This window comes from Balaenoptera borealis (genome assembly GCF_965194805.1).
Source record: "Balaenoptera borealis genome assembly, chromosome: 1".
In the NCBI taxonomy this organism is placed as follows: Eukaryota; Metazoa; Chordata; class Mammalia; order Artiodactyla; family Balaenopteridae; genus Balaenoptera; species Balaenoptera borealis.
This window is the reverse complement of record NC_138860.1, coordinates 50,404,136-50,417,272: the sequence shown is the minus strand read 5'-3', so window position 1 is coordinate 50,417,272 and position 13,137 is coordinate 50,404,136. Positions and strand designations below refer to the sequence as shown.

Below are 13,137 nucleotides of genomic sequence, written 5' to 3'. Positions count from 1 at the left end.
GATCAGCAGAAATGCTAGAGGAAAGAGGTAAAAACTAAGTGATTTGGCATCTTGAGTTTACTGGGAAAATCACATTCCAAAGTACATCAATTCTTTAAAAATTTCAGAAGATGACATATAATTAATCATTATTATTGTAAGATTTCAGCAGGATTACAGCATTAGTTTATGCTAAGTAATGCAGCCTGAAAAAGCTCAATAAATCTTAGCTGAACTGAATCTCAAAGGACAAATTAACACATTCACCCCTAGTTTTACAACACAAATAGATCTGAAAAGAAAACAAAGACTGGAAGTACAGAAATCTAGTACAGTACTAGAGTAATGAACAAGAATATAGAATAATTCCATGGAATAAAACATATACACGAGAAATGACCCATGGGCTATAAAAATTAAAAAGATTAAAATAGTAATAAAAATCATTTAGTCAGCTATAGTACAAAAATATTAGACATTTAAAACATTCAGTCTCTCGATATACAAAACTTTCTCACACGATCCAAATTTGGGGAGATGGGAAGGGAAATCAACCTCAAAACTTATCCATTTAGGTTTATAATACTAAATTTTAATATCCCAAAATGTTAAGAATTTTTAAAACTTTCAAGAAGGAGATACACTGAATTGTCCAAGCAGTTTTTTCTTAAGTAAATGGGGAATAAAAAACTATCTCCCTTCACTGGATTTCAAATCCAATTAACAAATCTTCAGGCCCTACATTTAAAATGACCCAGCGTCGGGACTTCCCTGGTGGTCCAGTGGGTAACACTCCGCGCTCCCAGTGCAGGGGGCTCGGGGTCAATCCCTGGTCAGGGAACTAGATCCCGCATGCATGCCACAACTAAGAGTTCACATACCGCAACTAAGAGTCCGCATGCCACAACTAAGAGCCCGCACGTTGAAATGAAGATCCCGCATGCTGCAACTACCCGGTGCAGCCATAAAGAAATAAATAATAATAAAAAAAATGACCCAGTGTCATGACTACTAGAGGGTGGAGAAACGCTATGATAAAACCTAATTATATATTAAAAAGAGTAACTGGGACATTTAAAAAAGAAAAACAACTTATCTTTCCCAAGTGTATTTCCCTTTTACTTCAATTAAAATTACACATTACTAAGAGTTTCACTAAATTTTTTTCAAATATATAGAATATTCAACCTAAGAAGAAACTGGAAAACTGTGACATGACTACACTTATTTATTATGACTAGGTGCTACCAGAAGAAATATCAAAACTAACACCCATGATATATTAAAATCAGAATCTGGTTCCAATGCAACCCTATCCCACCAATATCAATGAAACCCTAGAAGTTTATCTATCCCAAAGTAATTTTATATGACTTCACTAATGCAAAACTATGGTGTTATTTAAAGATGGAACATGAGGGGCTTCCCTGGTGGCGCAGTGGTTGAGAGTCTGCCTGCCAGTGCAGGGGACACGGGTTCGAGCCCTGGTCTGGGAAGATCCCACATGCCGCGTAGCAACTGGGCCCGTGAGCCTCAACTACGGAGCCTGCGTGTCTGGAGCCTGTGCTCTGCAACAAGAGAGGCCGCGACAGTGAGAGGCCCGCGCACCGCGATGAAGAGTGGCCCCCGCTTGCCACAACTAGAGAAAGCCCTCGCACAGAAACGAAGACCCAACACAGCCATAACTAAATAAATAAATAAAGAACTGATTGAAGGACTTTATTTGGAAATACAAATATATGTTTAAAAAAAAGAAAAAAAAAGATGGAACATGAGTCCTAAAAGTATTCACAAGTTTCATTTAAGTTATACCACTAAACTATGTTTTTAATAAAGAATGAAGCTGTCACTCAAAGTTTTTGCATACACACACATATGTGCACAGGTTTACATACTGCTTCCTTTCCTCAATTGGCAAATATAACAGGAGAAAACTAAAAAAACTCAAAGACAAGTAAATGCATGGAATAAAGGTGAAAATACCCAATGAATGTACCAGATGAATATCTATTTGTTAATTCTCCTCTAAAACTAACCAAAACATATATTTTTTAACCACAAATAGGGACCACTGGATTCAACTGGCAAACACACACAAACACATACAAGCATTAAGCATTCAATAGTTCCTAAATATTGTGCAACCCTTTGTGAAGTCAGTAGCGCAGTCCATTTTATTTTTCACTAATACACCATGCTTTTCTGTATCAGAAATTAGCTGTTCATGGAGGCTAACAAATTTGACCCAAAATATATTTACTCTTTGTTCCCAATAACAAAACATGTTATAACAGAATTCTGCTATTAGAACAGTTTTTCAGGAGAAAAAAATAATCTCCTTGTCATTTTGAAACTAGATAAAAGGCAGTTTCAATTAGTAATTCCTAATTAATAAATTTAAGTTGTTTTTTGAATCAAAATAAATCTGAAAAACAATCCATTCCAAAAGACCTACTCCTCCCTATTTCTTCTGCCTATGGCTTTAATATCATAATTCAGTTAGTCTACTCAAATGTGTAACTGCTTTACTTACAAAGAAATATATCCTATTCTATTGCACAAATAAGGAAGTCTTAAGCATTCTTTTGTAAAAGAAAAGTTTAGTTACACAGGATACTAATTTCTCCAAACTGTCTAATAAATTTAGATTACCAAATAAAATTTGTTGCTTATTTTTCTTAGTTTATATGAATTGAACTAGACAACAAAATCTTTTCCCATTTTTAGTTCTCATCTATTATTCCAAGGCACCAACGTCTTTAGATGCAAAAATAATATGTTCTTTATTTAAAGTATATCTTAATCTTTCATTAAAACAGTATATCTGCGGCTTCCCTGGTGGCGCAGTGGTTAAGAATCCGCCTGCCAATGCAAGGGACATGGGTTTGAGCCCTGGTCTGGGAAGATCTCACGTGCCATGGAGCAACTAAGCCTGTGAGCCACAACTACTGAGCCTGAGAGCCCGCGAGCCACAACTACTGAAGCTTGTGCGTCTGGAGCCTGTGCTCCGCAACAAAAGAAGCCACCGCAATGAGAAGCCTGCGCACCTCAACGAAGAGTAGCTCCCGCTTGCCGCAACTAGAGAAAGCCCGTGCACAGCAATGAAGACTCAATGCAGCCAAAACCAAAATTAATTAAAAAAATAAAATAAAATTTACTGTAAAAAAAAAAAACCCCAGTATATTTTGATTTATTAAATACAGCAAGAAAATTCTTAATTTCTAACCTTGCAGTTACTGTAGTTTGTGTCTATAAGGGAAACAAAAACACAAAATAAGCACAATATAGGCAAGTGTATTTGAAAATCAGTCACTTTAAGCTGTAAAACACTGCCCTCTATAGTCCATTGATCTAAAAGACAATTCAATTTACCTAAATCACAATATAATCCAGCCAAGGAATTCTGGATTTTCCTGCCTTGTTACTGAAGCAAAATTCTTCTGCTCTTTTTTAAAAGCTCTTTTAAAAAAACAGGTTTATTCTAGAGAAATGTCTATTTCAAATATTCTTCAACTTCTTTTAAAGTCTCTCCTCCCCTCTGACTCACCCAAATTTCAATTTGCAGTTAAATATGGCATTAACTTTCATGTTCCTGCATAAGGAATACAGTATTTAACCCAATTAATGTTACCCAATTAATCCAGACAAAGCAAACCTAAGAAAACACGGACACGGGACTTCCCTGGTGGTGCAGTGGTTAAGACTCTGCACTCCCAATGCAGGGGGCCCGGGTTCGATCCCTGGTCCAGGAACTAGATCCCACATGCATGCCGCAACTAAGAGTTCACATGCCACAACTAAGGAGCCCACCTGCCGCAACTAAGACCCAACACAACCAAAGAAAAACGAAAAAAAGAAAGAAAGAAAACACGGACACAACACATATAAAAAAGGAATAAAGATACTGAATTCAGAATTCAATTTACACAAGGCCTTAACCTGATTTTCCATTAACTTGGTATTTAATAATTGGGAAAGCTATACACAGCAAAAACAAGCAGAGGTGTAGCACACACAAGTACTAAGGTAATCCAGGCAAACTGCACTTTTAGCTATATGGACTCAAACTCTTCTTCAACCCCTCCCCTGCACCACACACAACACAACTGCCAGATCAGTCCAGTCCAACGTTTATTGATCATCTTCTGTTTCAGATACTGTGCTGGTACAGCAAATATAAATATTAATAAGACAATCTTAATTCTGGAAAAGTTTAAAGTATAGTGGAAGAGAAAAATAATTTCAATTCAAAATGGTGAGAACAACGAAAGCAGAGGACCACAAAGAACAGTCACTTTGCCTATCTCTGTACGGTTCAAGGAATGGGGAAAAGATTCCTAGAGGTGAAAATACACTGAACTTAGTCTTCAAGGATGAGCATAAATTAATCTAGTAAACAGAAAGAGTTCTCCAAATAGAGAAAAAAACTTGAACTAAAATCAGAAGATGTAAAACAGCAAGATGTAGGGCGGTAGACACTGACAACCTCAGACCGCTTCGAAGTGATTGGTGAGCCATTAAAACAAAACCAAAACAAATAAACAAAAAGAGATGTCAGGACCCTACCAGTAAATTTTAAGGAAATCTGGAGTAAAGATTATGCATCTCTATTTTAAAAGTTCCCTAAAGGGATTCTGACGCATAGTCAGGATGGTGAAACAATATTTTAAGTCTGATAGTACTGGAACTTAAAATAAAGGTTGAAGAGGGGCAGGAGGTGGGATTGTAATATAAATATGAAACAGATTATAGTGGAGTTTGTATACCATACTAATTTAGCCTGTAAGTAAAAGGGAATCACTTTTAAACTGGGAAAACATGGTCAAATATGTATTTTAGATAAGCCATTTTAGAAGCAATGTAGAGGACAGGATTGAATGGGACCAGATTCAAAATAGGGAGAACATGTAGAAGTGCCACTGCAACACTAAAATAGAAATACTCAGTGAGTATTTTGACACATGAACCTAAAACAAAGTCTCAAGGTAGAGCCCTTAAGACTGAATGTACCTGTAGATGTATTTGATTTGGCTCACACTGTATTGCAACAGCCTAGCCAACTTCAACTTTCTTCTTTTAAAGCCTCATTCAAAAATCAAGAGATAGCACACTAACACCAAGATTTCATATCTGATCTAGCACTACTGGGCACTCACAGCAATAACCGGCTAGAGCAAAGGTCCATTTCCTTTGTTTATATGGGCATGCACTCCCCTGTAAACCACAATTCTCATGACTATATGTAAATTCCAACCCAGTTCATTCATTTATATTAATGGCCTGGCCTCTGTAGGCATTTCACTTTTTAAAAAATATTTTTTGTGATCCTGCTCTAAAAATTCTGAGCCCTGATCAGGATCACAGAAAAGGTTAGGGCTAAAAAATAAATTTAGAATCAACATAGGCAGTAGTTAAAACTGCAAGAATAGTAGGGAGAAACATCAACACAGGCTTGGGCAAAACAATATTTAATTATGCAGACTTTGCGCTTTATGATATTCCTATCACCTTAAAAGTGGCCTTTACCACATTCACATTCAAATCTTTTTTTTTTTTTTTTTGGCTGCGCTGCGCAGCATACGGGACCTTAGTTCCCCGAGCAGGGATCGAACCCATGCCCCCTGCAGTGGAAGCGCAGAGTCTTAACCACTGGACCACTAGGGAAGTCCCTCACATTCAAATCTTAATTCAGAATTTACTTTCTCCATGTCTGTATATTTTAATCTCTTTGGCACCATTGTTAGTCCTCAACAATAAATGCTAAATTTTCTATTTCCAAGTAGTTTTTTCAGGAATTAAAATAGCATCCTGCATATCTCATGCTTTATAAATGTTTTCTGAATTAAATAATCTCCTTAATACTTAATTTCCAGAGTACAAGTTATGCCCTGGAACTTGAAGAAACAAGAGAGGAGCCAGAACAGGGTCCTGTCCTAAGAGAGAAATGTAAAGGAAGTAGTGTCATTTGAAAAGGAAATTAGAATAATCTAAGAACTACTTGGTAGATACCTTCTGTGGCATTGCCCTGCGCTAAACACTGTAGGCAGTATGGTCAGAATACAAAGATGAATCCAACATGGTCCTAGGCTTTGAGGCGCTTATAGACTAAATGTAGTACTATATAAAGGTTAGATGAAGTTCTGAGATGAGAGTTTTCATACATGAAAAAAGGTAACTTATAGAATTATCCTCCAGCATCAGGCAGCTAGAGAAAAGAAACAATTCAATACCAATACCTGATAGTCTACAAAAATTAAATATGAATGACAAGGAAAAAAATCAAAGAAGATAACTTCCTGGTCAAAATATACATATCTGCCTAACTATTAAATATAAATTTCAAAAATGATGACTACCTTTTAGGTAAGTATACTATATGTATGAATTTATCTATTCTAATATTCAGTGAATATTTATAGGTAAAAGATAAGCAGATGATGCTGCAAAAACCACAGATGAATAGCAGCAAAATTTACAAAAGGCTACTTCACAGCTAGATAACCACTTAGAACAAAAGAGAGTGTCAGTTCTCCCATCTATGCTATTTATCTTTATGGACAATACACAAATACAATACAGTGGATGCTAACCTAAGAGTCATCAGACCAGTAAGGTGAAGAAAAATAAAGTCACTAGTAAGATCCCAAGTAAACATAAAAATTTTAAAGATCTAAGGAGTTTTAAAAAGAGGCAAAAGAGTAAATGGCCAATGAGAAGCAAGGTTTTAACAATACTACTGAAACACACAGAAAGCCCTAGAAATTCCTGAGAACAAAATTCCCATTTATAATGAACTTTGCTCCCTCTGGTGGTCGCAAGAGGCTTTACTACGTGTGAGTAGAAATGGAGGTACACGGCAAAGAGGAATGAAACTGCAGGAACTATCCTGATTAACCTTCATCTGTCTGTCAGACAAATAAATGTTCAATTTACAAAGAACACTTTTTTAAAAGAAAAAAACTTAGATGTTAGTGCTATGGAGGTAGCAGTGCACAATTACAGAAACAGTTACAAGTGGATAGGTCTACTAGGAAATAGGACTGAATGAGTATATGATGTATGGGACAAAGAACTTTATAAAGTTTTATTTTATACCCTTTCATACTGTTTGAATTTCTATTTCCAGATGCCTGTATTACCTTCATTAAAATAGTATTTACTGGGCAATATAGAATATCTATATCTTTTTACAAGTTTATAATCAAAGTGTATTTCCCTTCTCATAGAATAAAAGCCATAATCCTTATGATAGACTATCCCATGTGCTCCACCCTACCTCATCTCCTATTTCTCTACCCTGCCCCCATTCCCATATACCTATTCAGTCCTCCTAGCAGTTTCTAGAGCACAACAGGCATGATCCTGCCTTAGGGACTTGCACTGGCTATTTCCTCCATACAGAATGCTCTTCCCCAGATACCTGTACGGTTCACTCTTTCACTCCTTCATATCTATGCTCAATGTCACCTCTTCAGTGAGCCTTCCTTGACCATATCATTTAAAATTGTAACCCCCGGACTTCCCTGGTGGCGCAGTGGTTAAGAATCCGCCTGCCAATGCAGGGGACACGGGTTTGAGCCCTGGTCCAGGAAGATCCCACATGCCACGGAGCAACTAAGCCCGTGCGCCACAACTACTGAGCCCGCGTGCCACAGCTACTGAAGCCTGCACACCTAGAGCCCGTGCTCCGCAACAAGAGAAGTCACCGCAACAAGAAGCCCGTGCACCACAATGAAGAGTAGCCCCCACTCGCCGCAACTAGAGAAAGCCTGCACGCAGCAGTAAAGACCCAATGCAGCCAAAAATAAATAAGTAAATTTATTTTAAAAAATAAAAAAAAATTGTAACCCCACCTCCCGTATATCGTATCCTTCTCCGCTGCTTTCTCTCCATAGCACTGATCACCTTCTCACACATTATAATATTTACTTATTTTATTACTTATGCCTGCCAAACTGTAAACTTCCTAAGAACAGAGATGGTTCTCCTTTGTTCACTGATACATTCCCAGCCCCTAGGGCTATAACCTATACACAATAAGTGTACAATGAATGAGTAGAATGAATGAATGACTAATATCAATACTACCTTAACAGATGTCCAAAAAAAGGACAAAAGTCCTCATTTTACATTTGGTTCAACATGAAACAGTAATCTATGACAGATAAACTTTAATTATATATGCAAAATACATGATATTGGTCTTTTAATAAGATCTACAAAGAGGTCATTAAATGCTTTTTTTTCTTTTTTGGCCTAATGTGTAGGACCAACAGATACCAAATAAACTCAAATTAAATCATCCTGCTATTCATACTCAAAAGCCTTCACAGAGGACTCAAAAGGAATGCTACTCATCACACTATGCACCTTGGAATAAGAATCTTCTCAAAAGAGCTATGGAAATACATCAAATATTAACTAGGAATTACAGAAAAACACTTAATTCTTTAATTTTGAAAATGTCCTCTTCTAGAACTGCTAATATATTTATCGGGCTATAAAAACACATCTGTGTCCATGTTATCTATTTAGAAGCAAGGCAGCCACTTCAGAACAGAGTTACTTCATGGGACAGGGCATTCACATTAAAAAGAATCTTAATCGTCCAAATGACCACAGTCAATTAGGAAGCAGTCAGGAAAAACAAGGTGACTGAGATGCAATTATTTTCCAATTTTATCAAAGTTTTTACAAAAGTACCTTGAATATTTGTTAAAATGTCAAATTATACACTTAAGATTTGAGCATTTCACCTTACATAAATTTTACTTTAAAAAATAAAAAACATAAACAACCTGTAAACAAACAGTGAACTTGAGTTAGTAAACTTGCTTTTCACAGCAGTATAGGTTAGCAATTCTGAAACTGCTTCCTGTGTATTCTAGGTCATATAATGAGTAAATATAATGAGAATATTAGGAGCCAGGGTTCTGTTGTAGAAAGGAGTTACAAATATGGAAAGAGGGAAGACTACAATGTACTCTATAGTGTTGGGTTGGAATCAGAGGTACCAATATGAACTTGTGGTTTTTAATGTGTAAGTAAATATAAAAATACAGACATAGGATACATAGGTTAGAGAGGGTTATGTAGGTGTGTGTGTGTATATACACACATGTCTGTGTCTACAATGAATATATATCTGTGTGTATGTACACATCTGTATGCATACATATTTATGTGTGTACACATAGATATAAGTATATGTGTGTATGTATGTTAATATATACATACATTTGAGTATATATATTTTTCAGGTATGTCTGCTGAGAGGGTCTAGAAGTAGACAGCGGTAGCAATGAACATAACCAACACCCAGACTTCGGTTTCTAAATATCATTCTCTACTGAAAGGAACCAAAGGGAAACAGCCAATTCTAGGATAAGGACAGGGAAAGTATAAGGTGAGCCTGTGGAGTGAGTTGAATTGTTCCCCCCCACCCCCAAAGATATGTCCAAGTCCTAACCCCAGGTATCTGAGAATGAGACCTTATTTGGAAACAGGGTCTTTGCAGATGTCATCAAGATGAGGTATATAGTCAACTAATATTTGACAAGCAATTGAAAGGGTAGTCTCTTCAATAAATGGTGTTGGGAAAACTGGATAAGCACAGGTAGAAGAATGAAATTGGACCCTTATCTTATACTACCTACAAACATTAACCTGAAATGGGTTAAGAACATAAGCATAAAAAAAAAAATCATAAAGCTCCTAGAAGAAAACATAGGGGAAAAGCTCCTTGACACTGGTCTCGGCAATGATTTTTTGGATTTGACACACAAAGCAAAAGCAACAAAAGCAAAAATTAATAAATGGGACTACATCAAACTAAAAACTTCCAAACAGCAATGGAAGCCATCAACAAAAGGAAAAGATAACCTACTGAATGGGAGAAAATATTTGCAAATCACATATGTAATAAAGGATTAATATTCAAAACATATAAAGAACTCATATAACTCAACAGCAAAAAAAGAAAAAAATCCGATTTAAAAATGGGCAGAAATGAATAGACATTTTTCTGAAGAAGACATTCAAATAGCCAACAAATACATGAAAAGGTGCTTGACATCACTAATCATCAGGGAAATGCAAATCAAAACCACAGTGAAACATCACACCTGTTAGAATGGCTATCATCAAAAAGACGAGAGATAAGTGTTGGTGAGGAGGTGGAGAAAAAAAAACCCTTGTGCGATGCTAGTAGAAATGTAAATTGGGGACTTCCCTGGTGTTGCAGTGGTTAAGAATCTGCCTGCCAATGCAGCGGACACGGGTTTGAGCCCTGGTCCGGGAAGATCCCACATGCCACAGAGCAACTAAGCCCATGTGCCACAACTACTGAAGCCTGCGCACCTAGCGGCCGTGCTCCGCAACAAGAGAAGCCACTGCAATGAGAAGCCTGAGCACCCCAACAAAGAGTAGCCCCCACTCGCCGCAACTAGAGAAAGCCCACGCGCGGCAATGAAGACCCAATGCAGCCAAAAATAAATTAATTAATTAATTTTTTTAAAAAAAAGAAATATAAACTGGTACAACCACTATGGAAAACACTATGGAGGGTTCTCAAAAAACTACCATATGATCCAGCAATCTCACATCTGTGTTTATATCCAAAAGAAATGAAAACTGGATCTTGAAGAAATATCTTTACTCCCATGTCCATTGCAGCATTATTTACAATAGCCAAGATATGGAAACAACCTAAGTGTCTAGCAACAGATGAATTAATAAAGAAAGTATGATATATATATATTATTCAGCCATGAGAAAGAAGGAAATCCTACCATTTGCAACAACATGAATGGGCCTTGAAGGTATTATTCTAAGTGAAAAAAAGTCAGAGAAAGACAAATACTACGTAACATTACTTACATGTGGAACCTATAAAAGCCAAACTCATAGAAACAAAGAGTAGAATGGTTTTTACCAGGGGCCTCGGGAGTGGGGGAGAAATGGGGAGAATGTTGGTCAAAGGTACAAACCTCAAGCTATAAGATGAATAAGTTCTGGGGATCTAATGTACAGCATGGTGATTATAGTTAATAATAATGTATTATATACTTGAAAGTTACTAAAGGAGTAGATCTTTAATGTTCTCACCACAAAACAGAAATAGTAATTATGTGACATGATGGAGGTGTTAGCTATGGTGGTAATCATTTTGCAATACATATGTGTCAAATCAACATACTGTACACCTTAAACTTACACAATGTTATATGTCAGTTACATCTCAATAAAGCTAGGGGAAAAAGTTAAGATGAGGTTTAAGGTGAGCCCTAAATCCAATGACTGGCTGTCCATATAAGAGAAAGTAAGGGAGATCTGGATACAGAGACAGAGAAGAAGGCCATGTGACGACAGAGACAGCAACTGGAGTTATGCTGCCACAAACTAAGGACTATCTGAGGCCATCAGAAGCTGGCCGAGGTAAGGACGGATTCCTCCCTGAAGCTTCCAAAGACAACATGGCTCTGCTAACACCTTACTTTCAGATTTCTGGTCTCCAGTACTACAAGAGAATAAATTTCTGTTGTTTTAAACTACAAAGTACTAGTTTGTGGTACTTTGTTACGGCAACCCTAGGAGACTAATACAGCCTGAAACATCTTGTGCCAGAAAGTAAGAAAGTGCTCAAAGAATGATGGAGACATATCAAAAGGACAGGGGAGCCATCTTGAATGGGCTCCCAGTGGCCAAATAATGATGGTAATTGACTATTACCCATTGAATAAAATAGAAATCTATGAGTATATACTGGTTTATATTGGGTGAGGCAATCAACCATGGGCCCTGAGTATCCCTATACATTCATGTTCAGTATGCCAGGCTCTGACCACTCTTTTTTTTTTTTTAAAGCTTTTTAATTTTTTTAATTAATTTATTTTATTGTATTTATTTTTGGCTGTGTTGGGTCCTCGTTGCTGTGTGTGGGCTTTCTCTAGTTGCAGCGAGCGGGGGCTACTCTTCATTGCGGTGTGCAGGCTCCTCATTGCGGTGGCTTCTCTTGTTGCGGAGCACGGGCTCTAGGCACGCAGGCTTCAGTAGTTGTGGCTCGTGGGCTCAGCAGTTGTGGCTTGCAGGCTCTAGAGCACAGGCTCAGTAGTTGTGGCGCACGGGCTTAGTTGCTCCACGGCATGTGCGATCTTCCCAGACCAGGGCTCGACCCCGTGTCCCCTGCATTGGCAGGTGGATTCTTAACCACTGGACCACCAAGGAAGCCCTCTGACCACTCTTTATCTAGGCCTTTTCTCAGGGTTGTATGTACCGTAAGCCACCTTCAGGGATGACGTCATGTCTTCCCAACCCCTGACAAATAGCAGGCTTGCTTCTACCTGCTATAAAAGTGGTGAATCCCCAAAGCTCAGTGCTCCTTCCCTATAGCACAACCCACTGCATATGCAGGAATCCATCTAGGCCCACCTGCATCATCCCTGTGGGACTTAGGGGACACAAGAAACTGATGCAAATCAAATGAAGCTCATGCAGTTTGCCATGCCATGAATAATAAAGTCCTTTGGCTCAGACCCAGGAGCCTCTGCCAGCATCTAAGAAACAGTAACAGGCTAACTTATTAGCTTGCAAGTAGGGTACAATCCTACACCTTTCACAGTTCTTGAAAATGAATAAATAAATAGGGGAGAAGGGAAAGCCCACCCTTACAGTGGAATGCCAAATAATAAATGTAGAAGAAATGATGGAGTTAGAAAATCATTAATGGATGTTAAAACTAGTCAGTGAAATCTGATTAGGAAAAGGATATATACATAGTCTCGAAGTATCTCCCCACAAATTACTCATTAATTACAAAGGGAGAAAAAGGAAAGTTTCAGTAGAGAAATCGGCAGACACCACCTTAAGCGAGTGATCAATGTTAACAACCAATTTTGGGGTAAACAGACATCATGTATGTCCTGGTATAATGCATTGAGAAGAATTCTGTGGTATTCCTCTTAAAAACGTATGATCTAAATCTACTCATGAGAAAACAAATAAATTGAGGGGCATTCTACAAAATAACTGGCCTATACTCTTCAAAAATATCACAGTCAAGAGAGAAAAAGAAAGGCTGAGAAACCATTCCAGATTAAAGGAGACTAAAGAGACATGACAACTAGATGCAATGTATGATCCTGGACTGGATGATGGATC

The 13,137-nt window shown here is 37.6% G+C and overlaps 1 protein-coding gene and 1 long non-coding RNA gene across 27 annotated transcripts in view; one reads left to right on the top strand and one right to left on the bottom strand.

Annotated features, from left to right (window-relative positions):
* Positions 1-13,137, bottom strand: part of ACBD6 (acyl-CoA binding domain containing 6) — a 224,571-nt gene that overhangs the window by 191,463 nt on the left and 19,971 nt on the right. The gene's annotated exons all lie outside the window — the stretch shown is intronic.
* Positions 1-13,137, top strand: part of LOC309605701 — a 139,342-nt gene that overhangs the window by 122,864 nt on the left and 3,341 nt on the right. The gene's annotated exons all lie outside the window — the stretch shown is intronic.